Source organism: Strix uralensis, chromosome 13, assembly GCF_047716275.1.
Source record: "Strix uralensis isolate ZFMK-TIS-50842 chromosome 13, bStrUra1, whole genome shotgun sequence".
Lineage (NCBI taxonomy): Eukaryota > Metazoa > Chordata > Aves > Strigiformes > Strigidae > Strix > Strix uralensis.
The window spans coordinates 7,843,841-7,865,222 of NC_133984.1; the positions used below are offsets into that span (position 1 = coordinate 7,843,841).

Genomic DNA, 21,382 nt, shown 5'->3' on the forward strand with positions numbered 1-21,382 from the left:
TTATCACACTTGTTCTCAGCTCAAAACTGATATATAAGATTTGGCGGGTCTCCAGATAGCTGAAGAACAGCTGCCTGGGATGTTTCCCAACTGTGGTTTTCACCAATTAAGAAGTTTGTTTTCACACAGTTTGGAGGATTTTTTTCCTTTAAGATCTTACCTCGGTAACATGCTACACACAGAGAGCATGCACTTTGCAGCCTCATAACTTTGGTCCTAAAGCATATTTATTCAGAGGTCTCAAAGGCATTCATTCTCCTTGAGGAGCAGTCGGGAGATATATTGGATCTATCAAGATTTAGTCTATCTAAATCTAATCTATAGCTCTATAAAATCAGGAGTTGCACACCCTGAAATAAAGACTGCTTGCCTTTATTGCCATGACTATATGGTGAAAGGAAGGCAGCACAGACTGCCAGAGACCGTGCTGGGCGGTGGAGCTGTGGGTGCTCTGGTGCCAACAAAGATCACTTTGTGTCTTGCATTTTTTGCTTTTCCCCTTCGCCACCACCTGAGTGGTAGTTAAACCAATACCCCTCCAGTGTTGTTCTGCTAGGCTAGAGATTTCCAGTGTTATGGGAAGAGAGGGTCCATCACCTTGAATGCCATGCCTGATTTACATAATTTTTCCCATATTTCTGTGAAACGGGCATGTCTACAAACATGAGCTTCTAGCTGACTGAAATGTAGGGCTGCAGGCCCTCTTTGTCAAACTAAGAGTCAAATTAGCTTATTTTGAGAGAAAATTTTCTCTTGGATTGAGTTTATCATGGCTCAGAGAAAAAGAAGTATTTCTTAGCACTCAGCAGTAACACTACTAGAGAGAAATCTGATTTTTTTTGAAACTGCCTGGACTCAGAATTTGCATCCTTCTCTGCAGAGAGGCAGACAGCCGAGGCATTTAACAGCTGAGTATTTCCTTTAAACATAGTGTTTAAAACTGGTCTACATTTCTCTGGATGTTCTGAAGCAAAACCTGTAGGCTGGAAAATGTCTTGTCCATGGCAGAACAGCTATGTCTCTAAGAACAGTGCTGGGAAGTTATAAAGCCCTTCCTCATTCAACACTCTCGATGTATTTTACCCTATGTGCTGGTGAGATACTGACCCACTTCCCAGCTGCGATAAGATAGTGACGTGGGCAAAGGCTCTGGGAAGGTTTGTGACGGAAATGGCATCAATAAAGAACACTTTTTTGTGCCATTCCTAGAAATGCCGCTGAAGGAAAGGATGCTAAAGGGATTTGTTCTGGCAGGAATTGGGCTTGTAAAGTGTGTTTCATGTTCTCCAAACACAGAAATATGTGTATGTCAAGAGTGCAGGCAGGTCTGTCCGAGCACAGAGAGGACTAGGTTATGATGGACAGCCTTGGTAAGGAAACACAAGGTCAAAGGAACTGCTTTTTTTTAGTATTTTCCCCCAGAATTGCTTGCACATTTTGGAGAGCAGAGGGCCAAAGAGATTCAAACACCCGCAGGGTGCAGACTCTGGGATGGTTTGAAGGCAAAGCCTGGGTGGCTGTGCAGAAGCAGGGGCAAAGCCAGTGCTGGCGAGCATGGTCCAGCCCAGCTGCCCTACAGGAGGGCGCAGGGGGCAGCTAATTCCCCCCGGCTGGGTCAGAACTGGCCGGCAGAGCCAGGAGCCTGGCAGCATCTCCTTGGGTTTAGTACTGACCTGCCTTATTTTCAGCTTGAGTGCAGCAGTGGGAGGGCACTGAAGTGCCCTACTGCTGAGCCCCTGCATAGGAAATGAGGCACATGTGGTGTGCAAATGAAGGGAGAGGGCAAATGCCTCTGGGAGATGAGCAGGAGAGATGATGCAGACAAAATACACAGCTAGGGCAAAAGGAGGGGAGGAGGATGCTTGCATCACAGTAGCTGGGAATGTAGTTAGGTTCGGCTCGTGCTTGGGAAGTAGATGGGGCACATGGTCCACAAGAGGCAGATGCAACAGCCACCCCTGAATTAGAGGTCCCTGTTCCCGGGACCATACAGCATTTCAGCAGCAAAGAGCGTAAGAAGGTGAAGATCTCCTTTCTTTCCCTGCACTGTATGGTGGAGGCTGTCAGACACATCGGGGGGATGAAAGGCTGGCACGCTCCTCATCTTACCAACAGCGGAGCAGTGACCAAGGAGAGGTACGGTCCTTGCTATCACCAGGTCATGTTATAGGCTTGTTTTGCCTTATGTTTTTTGTCTGGAGAGGAGTCTTCTCTCATATTTCCCTGTTAGTCATAACTTGTGCAATATCTCCAAATCATATCTGTGGTCTTAACTTAATAAAACCCCTTTAAATGATAAAAAAACTTCTCATCACTCCAGTCAGATGCAGAATGGATGTAATAAGCCATAACAGGCTTTCTGGAGTCCCAGAAAAGCAGATAATTTTTCCTCTTAAAGCCCCACTACAAAAAAATTCTGAGAGTTTCCTCAGAAATAAATATACTGGTTTACAGTAAAAGGTCTCACCAGTCCGGCTGATGTTTGGAAGTCTGTAAAAGTTTGATGGTACAGCCTGCACACTGGCTTTCACTGCAAGAAGTAATTCCTTGCCAACTTTTTTTCTCTGTTATGTGAGAAATGTAGCCCATTACATCAATTTCCCAGCAGATAAAAGTGCAGCTGGCTGGAGGGGAGCGAGAGAGACAGAGTGCTGTGGAAACTTTTCCAAAATTCCATCTCTGTCTTGAATCACAGAGGTGTGAAATCTCCACCTGGGAGGTTTAAAAGGTATCTGTCCATATTTGTTTGCTTTAAACTGTTCAGACTCAGGATCCAGTTCAAGCAGTTATCTCTGGGTACTAGGACCATGTGGTAATTTCCCATGTGGTATCTCTTACCTTTTTTAATTTTTTTTTTTTTTTTTTAAATTCCCCATTAAACTGACACTGTTTATGGTCTGGTATCAAATGGATCCAAATTTCAGTTTGCATTTAGCCTGAGCTGAGGCAGAACCGAAGGTTTCTGAAGTGATTCTTTGCTACTGAATTTTCTGGGACCAAACCAACATGTTTCTTGCATTTAATCCTGACCTGTCTTCCTTTGGCAGTTGTGATGTCCCCACCTCCTGTGAGTGAATAAAACTTGAAGAAAAGATTTGTGTGGCTCCCTGCAGTAAGAATGAGTACATTTACAGCACCACAGGAAAAAAACCCACAAATCTCCCTTTTTCTACTTGAAATGTCTCTTTGCAGATGGCTTGATTTTTATTATCTTTTTTCCCTTTCTTCGCCCCTTCCCCCTAAAAGATACCATTTGGACCATTAGCGATCTCAGCATTTTCTATGTAGTTCTGCTAGATATTTTTGTCAGTCTCGAATCAAAACGGTGCCAGATGGAAACCCCATGCTCTTCATAGATGATCATTTCCAGCATTCTTCTGTGAGGTTGTATAACATATGTCCATGAGAAATTAAAAATGCTGTTTCCTTCTATGAACTGTGTATGCTCAAGGGCACAGAGAAGGTTAAGAAAATAACTGAGCCAGGACTGTTCTGTACTTTTAAAACAAATTAATTTCCTAAACAGAAGTTATATTAACATTTAGATTGGTTGCTGATTTGTTGAGGATGGTCTTATTGCTAAAAACATTTGTATCAAGCAAAGCAATCACGAAACACGCTAGCAAAAAGGAGTTTTATGTTGAAAATCATAGTCTCTACTATCAGGACGCTGCTGTTTTCTGGGTTTGGTGCTTTTTGTTGGTTGGATTTTATTTTTTTCCGCCAAACATGCTCAACATTAGCTTAATGCTATTCCAGTTGATATCCATGGGAGCTGATTGTAGACTTCCTCCTGAGCTGGAGGAATTTCCTTACTTTGGGCAGGACTTTTGAAAGCAGTCTCTGTATCAGTGTAGTAACTAGACTGAGATTTCTGATGTTGGTATTTGGATGCTCAGTTCTCATCAAATGAATAGGAACAAAACATCCAAAGCCCCGTGCTATCTGTGAGAAGGTCTGCTGGGGCCAGCTGTCCCAAGAGGCTCCTGTCCTCACTAACCACACTCTCCTGCTTTAGCACCCAGCCTCTCTGTCCTCTGCAAACTTGTATCCTCTCATTTACATCTACACATTGGGTCATCTCTGTTATTTAAGTACAATCCCTTTGCATCTGTTTGTATGGGTTTTGTGCAAAGTACCACATATGTTCATGAGAGCTATAAAAAGAACCCTAATATTTAAGCTACTGAAAGAAATAGGGACTGCAAATAGCTGCAATAAACTCCAAGAAAAATGGCCAAGCATCCCTATTCTTTTAAAGTCTGGGGTTGACCGTTTTATTGAAGCTGAGTAGATTAACTATCTTGTGTTCATGCATGCACAGAAAGCGTTTAGCTTTGTTTATTGTGGGAATTCGACAAAAGGAATCATATCTTGGTCAAAAACAATGTCTTTGTGCTAGTGTAAATAAAACACATGGTATCAATTACTGTGGGCTACCTGATGGGTGGTAGCTTGTTCAGGAGAGGTAATTAGGTTGCTTGCAAACACACTATGCAAATTTCCAGTCTGCTTTCCTAAGGAAAAAAGTCTTGTGATCCTGCTGTCCTTCTACGTTGAACTCTTTGGTCAGCTCCAACAAAATCAGAGAAAAGAGCAAAGATTGCAAAATACTGTCTTTCTCAAGGTTTCACAAAAACAGATAGCTAGGCAGAAAGTAGAGATTCCCACAGAAGAGACAGTGATGGGAGCTCAAGTCGTCTTAGACAACAAATCACAGAGATATCCATGCCTGTCGTCTTGGATCAGCCATCTCTGCAATGGATGAGGTACTCACCCGAGATGTGGGGAGATGCAACATCAAGTCCCTGAACTAGAAAGGGACCTAAAGCTGAAGTTTTTTAGTGTTGGGTGATCTTCAGACATTAAAGCTATCTCTTTTTCTTCCCTGTTGGTACATCCCACTGGTGTAAATGGTGAAGCGCTCCTAGGAGGAAGATGGGCAGCCTTCCAGTACTTAAAGGGGCTACAGGAAAGCTGGGGAGGGACTCTTTATCAGAGAGCATACTGATAAGATGAGGGCTAATGGTTTTAAACTGAAAGAGGGCAGATTTAGATTAGATATAAGGAAGAAATTCTTCCCTGTGAGGGTGGTGAGACACTGGCACAGGTTGCCCAGAGAAGCTGTGGCTGCCCCCTCCCTGGGAGTGTTCAAGGCCAGGTTGGACGGGGCTTTGAGCAACCTGGTCTAGCGCAAGGTGTCCCTGCTAATGGCAGGGGGGTTGGAACTGGATGATATTTAAGGTTCCTTCTGACCCAAACCATTCTATGATTCTATGAAGATGGGAACTGAGAAAGGAGAGCAGTGTGTTTTGTCCATTCTGATTCTCCACTGGTTGTCAGCATTACTGTCATCCATTTTCAGACATGCACTCAGGAAAGCATCAGGGTTTTGGGGAGAAGGGAACTGCTTGGTTGGGAGGGCTGTTTTGTAGGTGTGGTTTATTTTAATACCCCTGTGCTTTCCTGGGCTGTTTGTTGGGTCCTGAGCTGTCAAGTGCCAGGTCAGGTGTTTTGGGGCTGCCAAATGCTATGGGAAAGGAGCTACAAGAAGACAACTGACGGCTCACTGTATATTCAGAAACTGCTCTGAGAAGTTGGGAGGCTGGGGGCCCTCTGTGGATTCTCTGAAATTAGCTTATTACTTGACTGTTAAGCGTATTGTATATGCCAAGTAATTAATTTTTACAGCAAACTTGTCTAGGACTTGGGCAAAGGAGCAATTAATTCTCTGGAAATAGATCCATTATCATAATTGCTAATGGATGCAAAACTCCCTCAGACACAGATGGACAAAAAAAATCCTTTCATCTCTGTGATTAGGGTACCTGAAAGTCAGGTCCAGTATGTGTGACAGGTAGTTAGTCCATTAAAAACCCCTATCTAGTGCTAATTGTGGCTGCTGAGCTCTGGCATGTTAGATGGAGGAGACAGGTGACTGCTTCCCCCTGTCCCACAGCTAGCACCGGAGCTCCCACCCCATCACCTTTTCCTCTCTGTGGGGATGTCCTTCCCCTCATGGGTATAATTGGGATTTTTCTGCTGACAGCAGGAATCAGTGGATGTAGTGCTACGAGTCTCTCAAACTAGAGAGACGTTCATATCCTCAGTGTTGTGCAGACCCACTGTGTCCTGTGCTGAGAGAGCAGAGTGTGGTCCCTGCCACAAACATTCACCAACCAGCTTTGTACAAAAGATGGGTTTGGCTCTCTGCAGCCCAACAAAATGGGACTAATAAAAGGAAACAGCCATGCACGGGACAAAATAAGACCTTCTCTTCCTTTGCTATTGAATGCCAGCTTTGCTGTGTCATTCTGCAACAGATCTTATACCTTCAGCTTGATTTGTAGCTGAAAGGATGTTTGGGAACTTGCAGAATCATAATTAATATTTCATACAACTCAACCCTTGAAAAGCAGCTAACAACGAGCCCTCAGCATCGTGCAGCTGCCAAACACTGTGTGTTGCCCTGGGCCCAGGGACTTTCATGTTCTGTGGGCATAAGCCTCCCCATCTCTAGACAGCATCCTCAGGGCCCTGGCTCTGCTGCCCAGCAAGCACAAGTCGGCATTTGCAACTGGCTAATGTACCACTGGTGAAAGATGGGAAGGGTCAAAGGGAATAGAGGTTTTTATGAGAGTTGATCCATTGCTATTTAATCTATAGTGACGAAGGCATCGTTAATAGAATATGGGGAGGATGATGAGATGGGCCAGACCTTGGGTCTGAATGCTTGTGATGTCTGGGAATGCAGATGGTGCTCTTCTGATCTGTTCAGTGACTCAGGAGCACCAGCATTGTGCTTCTAGAGCATCTTCTTGCATGGCATTAGGTGACATGACTTTTTTGAAAGCCTAATATGATTCAGACCTATCAGAGTCCTGTTTTTTGTAGCATCTAGTTAACAGTGTAGGATAATAGAGACAGAAGGGAGAAAAAGTACAAATGGGGAATTTGTAAAATAAATATTAAAATTTTTGGATGGAACCTTGTTTTCTTTGTGTTTATACAACAGCACATAGTAGGGCTGCAGTCTAGAATGAAGACATTGACTTTGGGCGAAAAGCCGGGAAAGTAATCAATAAGTAGTATTACCCACTGTAATACTGCCTTCCTCTCCCCTAAATGAGGAGAACTGGACCTGTAATTGTAGGTAGTAGGAGATGAACCAGCGAAGCTGCTTCATGCACAGGTACGCGAGCAATAGGAACAGCTGTGCAAATACTGCAGGGTTTTGATCCTGCATGACAAATGAGATATACAACGATAACAGCTCTCCAGAAGCTGACGTTCAGCATCAGAGGTCATCGTGTAATTAAAATGAATTCCAGTCTGGCGAGGGCATTTATGGTCTTTACTTTACTAGACACAGAGCAAGCCTGAATCTTGCAGTCCCAAGCGGAGAAACAGCCATTTACATTTCAAATGTAGCCGCACCTCTTTCCAGAAATCACAGCGCAGGGATGAACTGGCCGAGAAAATGTTACCATGGAGGTTGAGCAGCCAGCAAAATATTGATTAAACCAAGTGATGGAATATGAAAAATTACATTCACTAATTTGGCGTGGCCAGAGAGGCTTAGCGGGCAGGAGGGCTTCATCCCCGGTTTTCCCGAGCCGTGGTAGAGGAAGCAGTTTCTCTGTGCTGTGGGACTGCAGCCCTTTGGGAAACAGCAGTGTTTGGCAATAAGTCATGAAATACCAATTGTAGAAGGTAAGGGCTTCGTTTCTGAAGTACAGCACACTGTAAACAACCTCAGTGCTTATCTTCAGATCTGTGAGGATTCAAAGTTTACGTACCACCAAGGACTGCGATCCTTCAAGGAACAAACATCGGCTCCTTTCATCAGGCCCTGTTCCAAAGCTGCTGGCTGGATGGAGAGGCTCAGTCGCGGGGGAGCCCGCCTGCCCCCCTGGCCAGTGACGAGGGCTGAGCTACGCTAGCCAGCAGAAACAGGGATCTTGAATTAGCTGTAAGTAATGTTCTGAAGTGTCATCACCAGGTTATATTCAGCTACTAAGCAGTGATATTAGAGTCTTGCAATTGTGAATACTGTTAAGTCATTTTCTAGGGTGTATTTCAGGTGGTTTAAAAATGTACCTTCCTTCTCTTAAAGTTGTGAAGCCCTTTTCTCCATTCCTGCTTAAGGTGAGTCCAAGCTAAGTAGCCACACCATATTAAATAAGGCCATATGGTCAGGTATAGAAAGTGGATTCTTTAAAAAGTATTTATTTAAAGCATTGCATATTAATTATGAATGCATCTGCGTTTGACCAAAGGCCACATACCATAGCAAGATGGGTTCAGTACATCTAGCAAAGCAGAAGAATTGACATGATTTTTTTGTCACTGTACAACTAAGTAGAAATGTACTGACAGCATTTAGAAGCAATGATAGTTTTTTGGGGAAAGAATAGGCATCAGCCTCTCTTCTATGTGTAATGACACCACAGGCAGGGCTCTCAGTTCTTGGAGTTGTGCTGCACGATGCTTCACAGGCTTCATGAAATGAATTTTGGCTCTTTCTGGAGTGTAGGAAGCACGTTGCCTGTTTAAGTGGGAACTGGCCTTCACACAGCTGAGAGCATTATTGACATAGGAAGCTACTTCAGTACTGTTGGATAACAAAGAACCATAGAAAAAGCCATAAAATTTTTTCTTGGTACAGCAATGCTTTATGCTGCTTCCTGGATGGCTCCAGGAAAAAAGACTGCGTTGCATGACACTTTCTTGTATTTGTCCATGTGACGTCTCAGCAATTTCCAACCTTAATTTCTTGCTGGTGGGTGCTGGCACGATGTCTTTGCTGACCTTCCTGAATTCCTAGCAGCACAGTTAAAACAGCGAGTTTGGAGAGCAAATATTTCTGCTAGAAATAACCTCTTTTTCCTGGGGACCAAAGCTACCCAGATAGCTTTGTAATGGCATTTTTAAGATGAGTCAGGAAAGGGAAAAACCTGAAACCATGTACTGGGCACAGGTCAGAAGATGAAGGAGTAGGTGCTTCACTCACGGAAGTGAATGCAACAGTACTTCGTTACCGGAGGTGTTCAGGAAATGTATCAGGAAATGAAGAAGTCATTAGTGAAGAGCTCTCAGTTCATCCCTTCTTCAGGAAGAAGTAGCTCTTCTAGGTATTCTTAATGGAAATTGTTCTTAAAACATTGCTTCAACTTCAGGAATAGAAGCTGAATTGTTTCTCGAGAAGCATTATCTTGCCACACTAGATGTCAATAAACACAGGTGTATCTAACTTTTTGCTCAAGGAAGGGAGTTTTTAGTTGATTCAATTCCCTTTCTTCAAGGTATTGGCTGCCACTGTTTGCTTTAATTATCTTTTAATGGGAAAACAAATATGACAATATGTTGTACTGATTAACACAGGAAAAAGATTCTTAAACTGCTTATAGTCAAATTCGTTTAAATTTAGCGGGATGAAGTCACTTGTATTGGTGATTTCAACCCGCTTTGCAAGTACGGCATGTGGTTTGCAAAATAAAGCATCTGCCCCTCCCGTGCACATTACTGATGTGTTTGTCTTTTTGCTTTAACAGTAACCGCTGTGATTAGTAATTAGTACATTAACCACTCATGGTTTTCGTTTAAAACCCTGTGGCTTTGCGGCGCCTGGACAGTGGAGGGGGCGCACACGGGCAGGTGGTGCAGTGGCCACCGGCTCCAGGCGAACAGGGAGCCAGCGCCTGTCTGTGCGGTTGCTGGGGGTGATTTTAACTCTTATGGGAGCAAAACTGTTGCCCCAAGCTGGCAGGCTGCTGGGCTGTGGTGCTAGTCACTAGGTGGCAACGTGACATGCAGGCACACAGCAACCTGCCGTGCTGCTCCACAGCACCGGGGGGGCTGCTCAGAGCATCCGCACCCTGCTCCCTCGCCGCTGGGGACAGAGCTGTTTTCCGAGGGCCTGACAGTGGTGTTGAGCTGGAGATCTCTGCTGTAAAAGGAGGTAGGCGGTTCGTGGCTGGCCATGTGAAGCTCTGGATCCGTCACTGTTTCAGGGTCCAGCCAGAAAACAGACAAGGGGCACAAATCTGCTGTTGGTTGGGTAAGGTGGTATGTGGCACATCCTCGCCTCCCTGCTCAGAAGCAAGGGATTCCTCAGACACAAACCAAGCCTCCTTCCCAACCAGTTCAGGCCTTGTGCCCCACGGCTTTTCCTTATAAAGTCAACACTGTAACCTGTGGTTGTGTAGGAAATCTTGCTAAAGTTGACCGATGACAGGCTGGCAGCACACCCTTGCATAAACTCATGGTTTGGGGAACTAGGCTGAAAACACCTCTCAGGAGAAGGAGGTGGTCTGTGTACCTCAGGCATCACGTCCCTGCTGTAGATGAGGGAGTTAGAAGCCTGCAAAATGTGTATTGCTGTCTGTGAGCTCCGCTTTGGCAGCTCTCTGCGTGCTGGTGCTCCTGCTTTGACAGGATGACGCTGTCATTTGCTAATAGCAGCATCCAGTCTGTGCCTTACACAACAATCTGTTTACTTCTGCTTTTGTCCTGAGAAGACAACAGTAAGGTGCTTGCCTATGAACATCTGTTTGCATGAAGGTCAGTGGGGTATAGTTTTGAAACGAGGATTGATCCAGGACCGTGTGTTTCATTTGCAGAAATGTTATAGCTGAATACTTTTCAGAAAACCTTTCCTCCCATTCAGAGCAACTTTCCGCCTAGGCTAAACGTGGCAGTGACATCAAGCTTCCCCTCTGACTCTTTCCCACAGTGACTAACACATTCTAAATGCTAGTATTTGCTTTGATTTGCCGAGTGTATTCAGTTATTGGTGTCTATGAGTTTTCCTGAACCAACAGTGAAAAGACTCTGCTCTAACATTACACTCAGGAAGGAGCAGTTCCCCAGCAGAAATTACGTTTCTCTCTCTTTTATATTGCATTTAAATGCATGCATCCATCTTGATGTCCTGAGGTCATTAATTGCAGAAACATTGGTCTGGAAGAGACGTTAGGAGCCCAGGCACTGGGGGGACATGCCATGGCCATTGCCAACCCCTCTGTGCCCTCCCCAGTCCCCTCCTCTCCCTCCCAACTTCTTATTGATGGGTTGAGAAGCTGGAGGAAAGGACAGGTGAGAATGCAACAGCATCATGCATGAGATGGGTGCTCAGGAGCTCTCCTCTGCCTCCAACAGCCTTATTGCTGGGGGATGTCACTGCATCACTGCACTCCTCAGTGAGGGTGACAGCTCCCGTCAGCCAAAACCATTTGGGACATGTCAGGGAATCTGCTTCGCTAATTATAAAAGTATCTGCTGTTGTACTATGCTGGTGACCTCAGCTCTATGTGCAAATGTACTGCGGATGTCCTGGAATACCAAGTACCATAAATAAGTATAATTTTTGAAAGGAATTTGGAGATTTTGTAGATTCTTCAAGCTGCTTCTGGTGAAGCGCTTCCTGGAATCAGTAATGAAATCAGTCATTTTGCAACACTCTCCAGTTTAATGCATACAGTCTTGTGGTGGCAGCTTTTAAAAGCTGTTTGTCTCATTAAAGTTCAGTTAACTCATTTCTGAAATTAGAAACTTTTATGATTAATGACTTCTGGTAGTTTGCTTTAAAGAAGATTCTTGCTAATCAGGTTTGGGGGTTTTTTCTGAGATCACTTTTGAGACTTGTATTATTGCCTCAGTTATGACACAGTGACAGTGATACTTGGTACTTCAAGAAAAATAATTGGTAATGATGCAATTCGTGCCTGCAAGAACTGTGTCTGAGGAGCAATTGAAAACTACACGGCTGTAATAGCAAAATACAAGCAGAATGATTTTTGGTGAGTTTTCCAGCTTTAGCACAGAAACTCTCGTTCATTTTAGTGGAGATCTGCCGGGCTAAAAGACTTAAGATCAGGACTACAAAGAATAGGTCACATTCATCTTTACTTGCTTTCTTTAACCTTTGTTAGCATCTCTGAACTGCGCTGACATGTAAATAACATAGGCGCTAACCTTTTCATCGTACACGCGCTCACAACTGGGATGGTGAGTCAGAAATAGCAGTTTCTCAAACAATTATTTCCAGACACGCACAAGTGAGGATGACAGCGCTGGGGGTGTTATCACTGAAAGGGCATCTGAATCGCAGCTCCCTGTGTTTTCACAGCGCGGATGCTGGAGTGTGGATGCAGGGTTCACATTGTGGTGACATCTCTGCTCCTCCTCAAGTCCAAGGAGAGCGTGTGAGGGATTCATCCTGGGTTTTACAACATCTCACACCAACTGAGATTCTGATGGTGGCCCCAGATGGTCCATGCTCTATGGTTTTCAGCTTTTATTTCCAGTTGAACTCAAAAGCCCTCACCCCGTGACTGGATCCTGCAGTGGTTTGGGGGGAAGGTGCGAGAGCAGCTTCCCATGCAGGATTGCTTCTGCCGCAGCCCTGGGCCGTGCCCCACGGCCGGTGCATTGCCTGAGGAGCACACCTGGCTCCCTCCCCAGCCCTGCACCCGATGAAGCCCAGGGAGTCCCTCCTCGGGGCTAAAACCCCCCAAATGCATCTCTTGGGTGAGAAAGTCATGTTCACCACTCTCTCAAACCTCACAAGTAAGCAGCCAAGTCCTGTTTACCAAATATATTTACAGCTCGCGGGAGACAGTGATTCCTTTGTTAAAAAAATAGAACACAAAACCCTGTCAGAGCCTGGATCTCTAAGATTAGTGCTTTCTAAGAGGAAAATATTTTATTTGTTTCTCCTTCACTTCTTTTGTGTCTTTTTTTCCCCCCTATTACATATCTCCTGGTTTGTCATGATTCCCTACTTTGAATCTACTTATATCAGGCTACTCCTCTTTGTATATTATAAGTGGGATTTTTACACAATACTTAATTCGGTTATCTTTAAAATGACAGACTTGGCCCGTGCAGTTATACTCCACACCTCTTCTCTCCCTTTGAAAAAGAATCCTACGAGTGTACTAAAGTAAGAAGTGTTTAGAGAGTGACTCCATGAGTATAAATAGCTTGCAAGCAAGAGCAGCACCTGCCATCTTTGATATGTCTTGCACTTCCCACAAATCACTCGTGCACGCTGGGTTTGATCACAGCTATTGTTTGTGCTAAGCTTCCTCCTACTCCTATAATCCTCCTGTTTAAATGGATGGGATATTTTGCATATGGTAAGGATTTTGGGGATATAAATTGCAGCCAAGTATTTTGTGGACATGACACGGTGTACGTGTGCGTGTTCTGCCAAGGGCAGAGAAATGGAAATGTCGAGGAGCACCTCTACTTTAAATGGAAAGGATATGTATGGCTCTTTGTGCCTCGAGTCATGTATTTTGACTCTCACTGCTTCTCTTAAGGAGCTGCTGTTGCTTTCCAAATATAGCAGCTCTGGGCTTGTGTGTAAGTCTGATAGGATCTGTGGCTTTTGTTGGGTGCTGGGTTATTGCCAGGTCAGTGTGGGGCGGTGTGGGGTGCATAAGCCTCCCCGTGTCCTACTGCTCGACCTGTGCCTGCCCAAGGAATGGCAGCATGCTTTGTCACCAACTCGGGTGTCCCCACATCCATTACTGAGAGAGTCAACAGAGTCAGGGCTTTGCGTCCGTCGAGGACTGTACCAGAGGTGGTTCAGTCCCAATCACACTCTGCTGTTGGCCGTGGCTTTGCAAGAGTGACAGCTCCTGTCAGCGGCTGCCTGCCCTTGCAGCCTCTCCCATAGCATGGTGGTGTTTCCTCCTGCCATGCTTCCCGCAGGAGGGAGTCGAAGCAGAGCACACCTCAGTCCTTTGTGCTTCACATCAGTGGAGGGGATGCTCCATGATTACAACTAGTTGAAACTAGAACAAGCCCTTAATGTCCAGGATTAGATAAGAATGAGGAAAAAAAACCCCAACCTTTTTAAATTGAGAGCATCTGAGAGCCTGAGGCTGTGCAGGGGAGCTATGGCCAGGGACAGCAGCACCCTGAGAAGCAATGATTGACTGGGGTATCCCAGGAGGAGAGTGCCTGCTGCTAACGATGCTGGAGGCCCTGTTACTGATGGCCTCTCAAATGGTGTTACAGGGGTCTGCTGCAGAGAAAGTGCTGTAAAAGAGTGGTGCACAGCAGTCAGAAGCATCAGAATCAGCGCTTTCTATGCAAACCCTCATAGGATTGTGAGAAGATCTTTCCCTTGGAGCATCTCCTCTGCACTCAGGGGATGACTTGAAGAGCAAGGCACTGATCAGACAGCAGGGTAGGGGGTGGTAAGCAGCTCTATTTATTAAAGCTGCATGTCCAGAATATCCTGATGGCTCATTACAAACATCTAGTTTAATATTTTCCTTTTTTTCTCAAAGAAAATCCCAGCAGTGCTACCAATTGTATTAGTTGTACACAATAAGTTCATTAAGATCTCCTACCCTGTGAACTGGGTGCAATCTCTTCTGACTGAATTCTTCTCTCTGTTTCTTTGGTGGAGATGAAGATATTAGTTTTCCCCGTGTTGAGCCAGTAACACAAAGCAGAGAGGAGTTATACTTTTCATTTCAGTTGTTTTTCTCTCTTAAATAAAATCCACTCTTTCTGTAAGTTCCTTCTATAACATCAGGTTTATGGGCATGAATTTTCACTTTCAGAAAAACTGACCATATTCTCCAACACTGAATAAAACTCCAAATAGTATTGTTCTGGCCTCTGACATTTTCTAAAGATATTTGCTTTATTTGGCTCTAACACTGGTTTGTTTCTTTCTTTTTAGAATATACCACCTACTTCTTTTGTATATATTTCAATCTCCATCAGTCTTATGAAGCCAATAAATGGCCAAAAAAGAAGGTGCCATGGTTTTGCCATGTCTTTTAAAAAAGCTTTAGATGCGTAATTGTATGTATTCATGTGCTTTGCAAAATATAAAAAAAGCCAAGTTGCTACTTGAGGATCTACGAAGACTTGAGTTTAACTGTTGACATGATATATTCAGATCGTTTGGCATTTGGTTGGCAGCCTGTTCTGAGAAGCATAGATTTTATTGAACACAGTGTTTGAGCATACCACTGCTTCTCTATTGTTGTGTTTTCCTTCAGACACATCCAAGGTCATTTTTATATGTCATTGTCTCTAACTGCTGAAGGGAGAGACATATGTAGGGGTTACCCATCCTAGTTAATGTTATCTGCTGTACCCAATGTGGTTTAGTTTTCCCTCAAGCTAGAAATGACACAGCACAAACCTGCTTAAAACCTGCTCATGCTATGAGGGTTTTCCTGGTCTTCCAATGTTTAATCACATCCTGAAACCCTCCCCTTTTTGTGGGATCCTATTCCAGCTGACCAAGGCATTTCTTCCAGTTTCTGCAAGGCATTATGGAGGATCTGGATAGTTCCTCCAGCTGAAAATGAGCTTGATCATTTGTGGTGGTGGTGTTAGGCCGATGAGCCTGAAGCGAGGAGAGGGGCTGTGGCATGCGGAGAAGTCAGCTGGTGGGGCGGGCGCTGGAGGCACTCGGAGGGAAGGTAACGCCGGTTGCTATTTAAATCGGCAGCAGATGTGTCGATATGCCTGTGACGTTCCTCAAGATGGCTCGGGGAGCCTGAAGTTTATAAATGATTCTTCTTCTGACTCCTGCTAATTTTAGCTTTGGAGTGTTTACAAACAGAGCAGCATTTGTCTCTGCTCCTGATCCAGAAGGATTTTAGCCCCATCCCTGCTGGCATATTCCCTAGAGAAAAAACAAAAAGGGATACAAAATAGCGATAGCTATTAAAAGATGCTGAGGGAGCATTCAGATTGGAGGCACAGAAAGCCAAATCTTGTGGCTATAAATAATGTATCTGCAGATATCATAGTGTCACCAGAAAGTAGGAAGGATATACACCTAGGAATAATTTTGGAGGAGAGAGATGGGGAACAGGGAGCTGAGCCTGAAAGCACCACTTTTTAGTGCTGCTCCAAGGCAGTATCTAGCAACGGCTCGGGAAAAGGCCAAAGCAGAATGGCACGACGAGAAATAATCAAGTTGTAGCTACATTTGGCAGCTGTCACCAGCACTGAGTCTGGGTGCAGTCCTGTCTCAGCCAAAATGCCAAGTGTTGGTGCACACCAGTTACTGCATACAACATTCCTGATCTGAATGCACTGTTTAGCTACTCCTTTGAAATGAGGCAAGAGCAAAAAGTCAAAAAATTCAATTATGTCAACACAGTTTATATAGAGCTTTGGAAAGAGATTTTAAATACACACCAACCAGTTTAAAATTCTTTCCTTTTCAGAGCCATGACCTCCAAATGCAGTTCTTTGAACAGGGAACATCTCCTAAAGTGTTTGTGGTTTTCTACAAAGGATGAGCAGGCAGAATCCTCCTGGGCTGGTGAGGCAAGGACCTGCGCTTGATGACAGTTTGAAGGAGAAAGGCTGTAGCTACATGCTCTGCCTTGAACAAATCCAAATCCCTCAACTTACCTGAAGTCTGCTTTGTAAAAAAAGTCTTCAGGTCATGCAGTACTTGACTTTCAGAGCTAAAGCTTTGCTTCTCCTCAAGATCAAGCTAGCAACTAGACCACTGCCACAGCCAGCCACCTTGTGCCATGGGAATTTAACAGGTCATGAGGATTGAAGCAAATCTATAAAAACTAAAGGGAAAAGTCTTTCTCTTTGCTTTGCTCGTGCTCACCCATGGCACTGTGCATGTTATACAGATCAAAACTTGATTGACACATGAGAAATACCAGCTGCCATCTGATTATGACATGAGAGGTTTATGAGGTAGTTACAAGTTCAGCTTGGTTGGAAATGAACAGGAAGCCTCAGAGCCCCATGGCACAGCCATAGTGCAATGACCAGAGGAGACGGGAGAAACGGTGCGTAAGTGCTCAGTGTAATATAGACGAGCTTCATCTTCTGATCTTGGGTGAGTGCTGAACCTATCTCATGTCTTAGTGAAGGAAATGCTAGAAAAATTCCATCAGATGCAGCTTAAAATTGCTGCAAGTTTAAAAGAACTGAGGCATCTGGGATGAACTGCATAGAGGTTTAAAGGGGAAGACAATTTCAGGCAGGAAAGGAACAGATAGTAGAGGTGTAATAGGTTCATGACAGAAGAAAGCAACTTATTTTGTGACTATACAATTCTAGTGCTGCTTGGTGTATAGGAGTATGTTCAAATTAACAGGAAATATCTTGCCTTATGCACTGTAGGCTTCTTGCAACACTAAGAACTTTTTTTTAAGATGAGTTTCTTGAACTAATTTAATGTCTTTCCATTTTTCCTTTAAGGATCTACTCTGAACTTAAAGCATAACTGGTTTCTTATATTTATTTGAGCCCAAAAATAGGTCTGAAAAACTGATCAATATATTCCTCTCTCCATCTCTCAGGCTTGTAAAAATCAAACACTGATTAATTTTTATGACACTTAAGGAAAAAATCAGGCATGAAAAAATGTTATCCTATGATATCATCGCATATGCAAGCCTGTAATAATGTTAGAGCTCTACTTGGCAAGTTTCCTTTCAAATATTGCTGTATGTTCTTTTTCCTGCTGTTGCTCTATTAGCTTTCTGTGTCTGAAACTCTGGTGTAACTCCAGGGAGGGCTCAGATCAATCACATAGTGCTCAGCACAGCCCTTGCCTGCCTATTATTGAGGTAGCCCGAAGTTTCTAATGTCAGGTTTCCCATTGCACTGGGACTTCATGTCCATCTGAGTTTACCTCTGGATTTCAGGCAGAGATTTGGCATCATACACTTTTTGCCTCCTGAGCCTCTTCCTCAAATACTGTTTTCTCTCAACTCGACAAAGGCCAGAGTGAGATCAGCCGCCGCTGCCAGTTTGCAGCTTGACAGAGTTGAACATCAAAGCTCCTGTTCCAGCTCGACTTCAAAACCTTTCAAGTTTTAAGACTTGACCAAATAGCAGAAAGAGTTGTAAGGGGAAAGCTGTAATGCGCAGGATGATGGGCTCTGTGAAGAAGTGCATTTTCCTCCTACTTTACACAGTAAAAAGTAGTGAGCAATAGCCATAGTTTGATTTGTGCTTCTTGTTGTTATGTTCATGAGAGGAGTGGGACCACCTTCACCCTTTGACTTGTGCTATGAATAGCAGAAGAACCAGTCCCAGGTCTTACACCTTTATGCTCTCTGTAACAGACCTTTCACCAGCCTTGGAGAGGGAGACTTGGGAAAAACCTGTTCTGACATGAAAGCACCTGGTTTCACTTAGGATACCGAATACTTCCCCCTTTTTTTCCACTCCACCTGCAAAAGTTTGGTCTGCAGGAGTCTAACAAAAGCTATCGAGTAACAACTTTCTTTAAATTGAGTATGTTCCCCAGTGCATCCCCTGGAGAGGAAACGAACTGCCTGCCATTTTTGAAAGGTCCTAACTTCACCCGCTTTGTGCATGTGTATGCATTTGTGCAGATTTAAGAAGGGCTGGATGAGGTGAAGGTGAAGAGTACAGCTGCAGTTCTAACTGCTCAGCTGGTGTCTTCAGCTTATGGCTGTTCTCACTGGCTTCTGTCTGGCAGCAGTAATATGAAGAGACTTCATACAAAACCTCGCACCTTTTAATTTACCTGTGAAAGCACAAATTAGAAATAAGGAATCAGCTCAGGGTCACAAAGCTGAGTTTGTCCATCTGCTTCTCCAGGCTAGTGTGCAGGTAGTGGTTCTGTGACACGCCTTAAGCCACATAGTGCTTCAGCCTCTGCTGCCAGTGCTGGCTTTACATAAAAGTGCTAGAAAGCACTCAGGAGCCCTTTACTGCCTTCTCCCATTGCGTCATGCCACCTCATACACCTGCAAACCTGTGTCCTTCATGTTTCCAATGTTACTTGGTTTTAGTGTGCTGGTGATAAATGGTTATTGGATGTATAGAGGCTCTGGTGTCAGATAGATGCTGCTGGTGCAGAGGTGATGAGATTTCTTGAAGAGTTGCATTTCACCAAACTTGAGGAGAGGGACAACCTCAAAAAAAAAAAGGCAGGCTGCCAAGCAATCATCTACCAGAGGTAATCTGGGTAGGATTTTGAGACAGAAAACTTCTTTTGTAGGTTTACTCATTCTTTCCAGGCTTAATAAAAATATTTGTAAACATTTCTGCTAAATGTTGATTTCAAGTGATAAATCATAGATTGTGTTGAATACTCTCAGTGATTCTCATAAATGTATTGCATCTGACATGTGGTATTTGTGTAACCACTAGCATCCCCCAAACACATTTTAAGAGAATTCACTTATTTCAGAACTTCCTGGTATATTTCAGGATGTCTTTGTTTCAGTAAATCCAGGACTTAAAATGAAGGACCGGCTGTGAGCCTTTAAATGATTTGTTAGCTGAGAGTGAAGCTCTAAGATTGCATGTGAGATATAGTCTTTGTACATTAAACCACTACTTTGTAGGCTTTTCTAGAGCTGTAAGAAGAATTTCTTTTTTTTTTAAACTTAGACACCAAAACTAATACCATACTCTGTTACAGAAATGCATGCCTTTGTAAACTGTCATCAATCTAGTTTAGCAAAGGTACTGAAATGCAGAGAGAAAAGTCCTTTGAGACTGGTCTATTTTAGACTGTCAATAATCTGGAAGACTTTGATCTCCAGTGCTAAAGGCCTCACATCTGTGCGGTGCTCGATCCAGCAGCCTTGTTCAGGATTTGCTTTGCAGTCTGCGAAGCTTGATCAGCCAGAAGGATCATTGCATAGCAATGGGAGATGCTCCATTTCCCAGGCGCTGAGCACATTCCCCAGCCCAGAGAAGCAATCCAAAGTGCCAGGGTCACAGCACAGAATGCTTGATGTCCATTAATTTTAATTTAAATGATTCGTAGTAAATAGGTGAGAGATTCGCTATGTGAGTATGATTATTATCCCTTACCACTAGTGTTTGCTTAGGGCCTCTCTGTTTATCAGACTGAATTATTTAGAGAAATTAAACTGCCATCTCCATACTATCCATTAGCTGGAACTCTATTTGCATATAGCAGTTGGGTTTTGGTGATCAAAAAGAGGAAGAGTCTGCACAGCAAGCTGTCTGCCAAAAAAAGATCCTCCGTGTAGCGCTTAAGGCTGCGCAGGAATAGGAATGGTAAAAATAAGATGGGGACCAAATTAAACATCCATTAGAACAAGGATGTGCCTGCTAGAGAATAGGCTGTGCTTTAGCCCTCTATTTAGTATTAATCTTGTCTGTAAATCTTTGTGGTTTTTGTTAAAACACACAACTGGCAGTAAAGAAATTCGTCCTAGCATTCCAATTAACACAGTGGAGGGCCTGGCAATAAGGAGATGTGCGATGGATTTATTTGGACTGATTTTATAGGCATCATTAAAGAGCAGTGGCAACAAAACTTTACACATGGCCACTGATTCATTTACTTACTTTATCATAATGCCATAGATACTTCTTGGTGTCAGTATGAATATAAAAATATAATTTGAAATGAAGAATAAGTACTTAGTGAGACTTTTTCATGTCTAGAATCTTAAATTTAAGGCCTAGTCCTGCTCCACCTGAATGCAGGGAGAGTTTTACTTCAGATATAACTGGGAACATACCAGGAACCATCATGACAAAGCTAATTTAAACTTGCTGGACTTCTTTAAAGGCATAATGTAAAATTCCCGCTACATAAAAGAGCAGAATCTGGACCTTTTACAAACAACTGCCTGCAGAAAAGAGAAAATTTCAACTTGAGAATAAGCCAAAGAACCAAGGAAAAAGTACACTGAGGAGCAATGCTACTACTGTATCTATGCCAAGTTCCAGAATTCCTCAGGAGATATATGTCTCTAGATATTTTATGAGGATAGGAAAAGCATGTTCATGACTTGAATATGGGCTTTATGGACAAACCGTACAGCTATTGGACATTAAGCGACAATATTTGTGTTGTATAAAGGCACTTAGAGTTTACAGTTTCAGACTGTAAATGATACCCGACTTAATCCAAGCCTGTGCCAAGACAGAACCTTCTGGGAGATGTTTCTGGGGGAATAAATACCCTCAGCAGAGGCACAGCTCCGTGCAGCATGTCAGCTCTGCTGTGCCTGTTTCCAGAGAGCGACCCTGAGCTGCAAGTGTTCAGAGACCCCAAATATGATCTGCTGTGTGTGTCTCTCTGCTGCAAAAGCCTTGTGTTTCACTTCACACTCAGAGCTTGTCAGACCTTGCCGTGCTTGGGGCAAGTGCGTTTGTCCCTCTGGGCAGGAGAGTTCAGGAACCATAAAAGGCTATAGATGATGCTTCAACTGTTCATGCTGCCTTGCTGGCTTGTTGCCACTCAGTACAGATGACTCCATCACAATCCTGGGAGGAGCACAAAAGGTGCGTACTTAGAGCAATTTACTATATTTGACTTTAAATCGTGCTCCCTCCCACCAAAGGGAGTCTTGAATTTAAACCCTCCCAAGCCACTTAGGTGGATAGGGAACACCTA

At 43.8% G+C, this 21,382-nt stretch overlaps 1 protein-coding gene across 1 annotated transcript in view; it reads left to right on the forward strand.

The window, feature by feature from the left end:
* The first annotated feature begins 2,117 nt into the window (after nucleotides 1-2,117).
* The window catches only part of FGF13 (fibroblast growth factor 13), a 277,300-nt gene continuing 258,035 nt past the window's right edge, over nucleotides 2,118-21,382 (forward strand). Inside the window, exon 1 of the mRNA XM_074882771.1 lies at nucleotides 2,118-2,136. The gene's annotated coding sequence lies outside the window, so the exon portion shown is untranslated. The remainder of the gene's footprint in view (nucleotides 2,137-21,382) is intronic.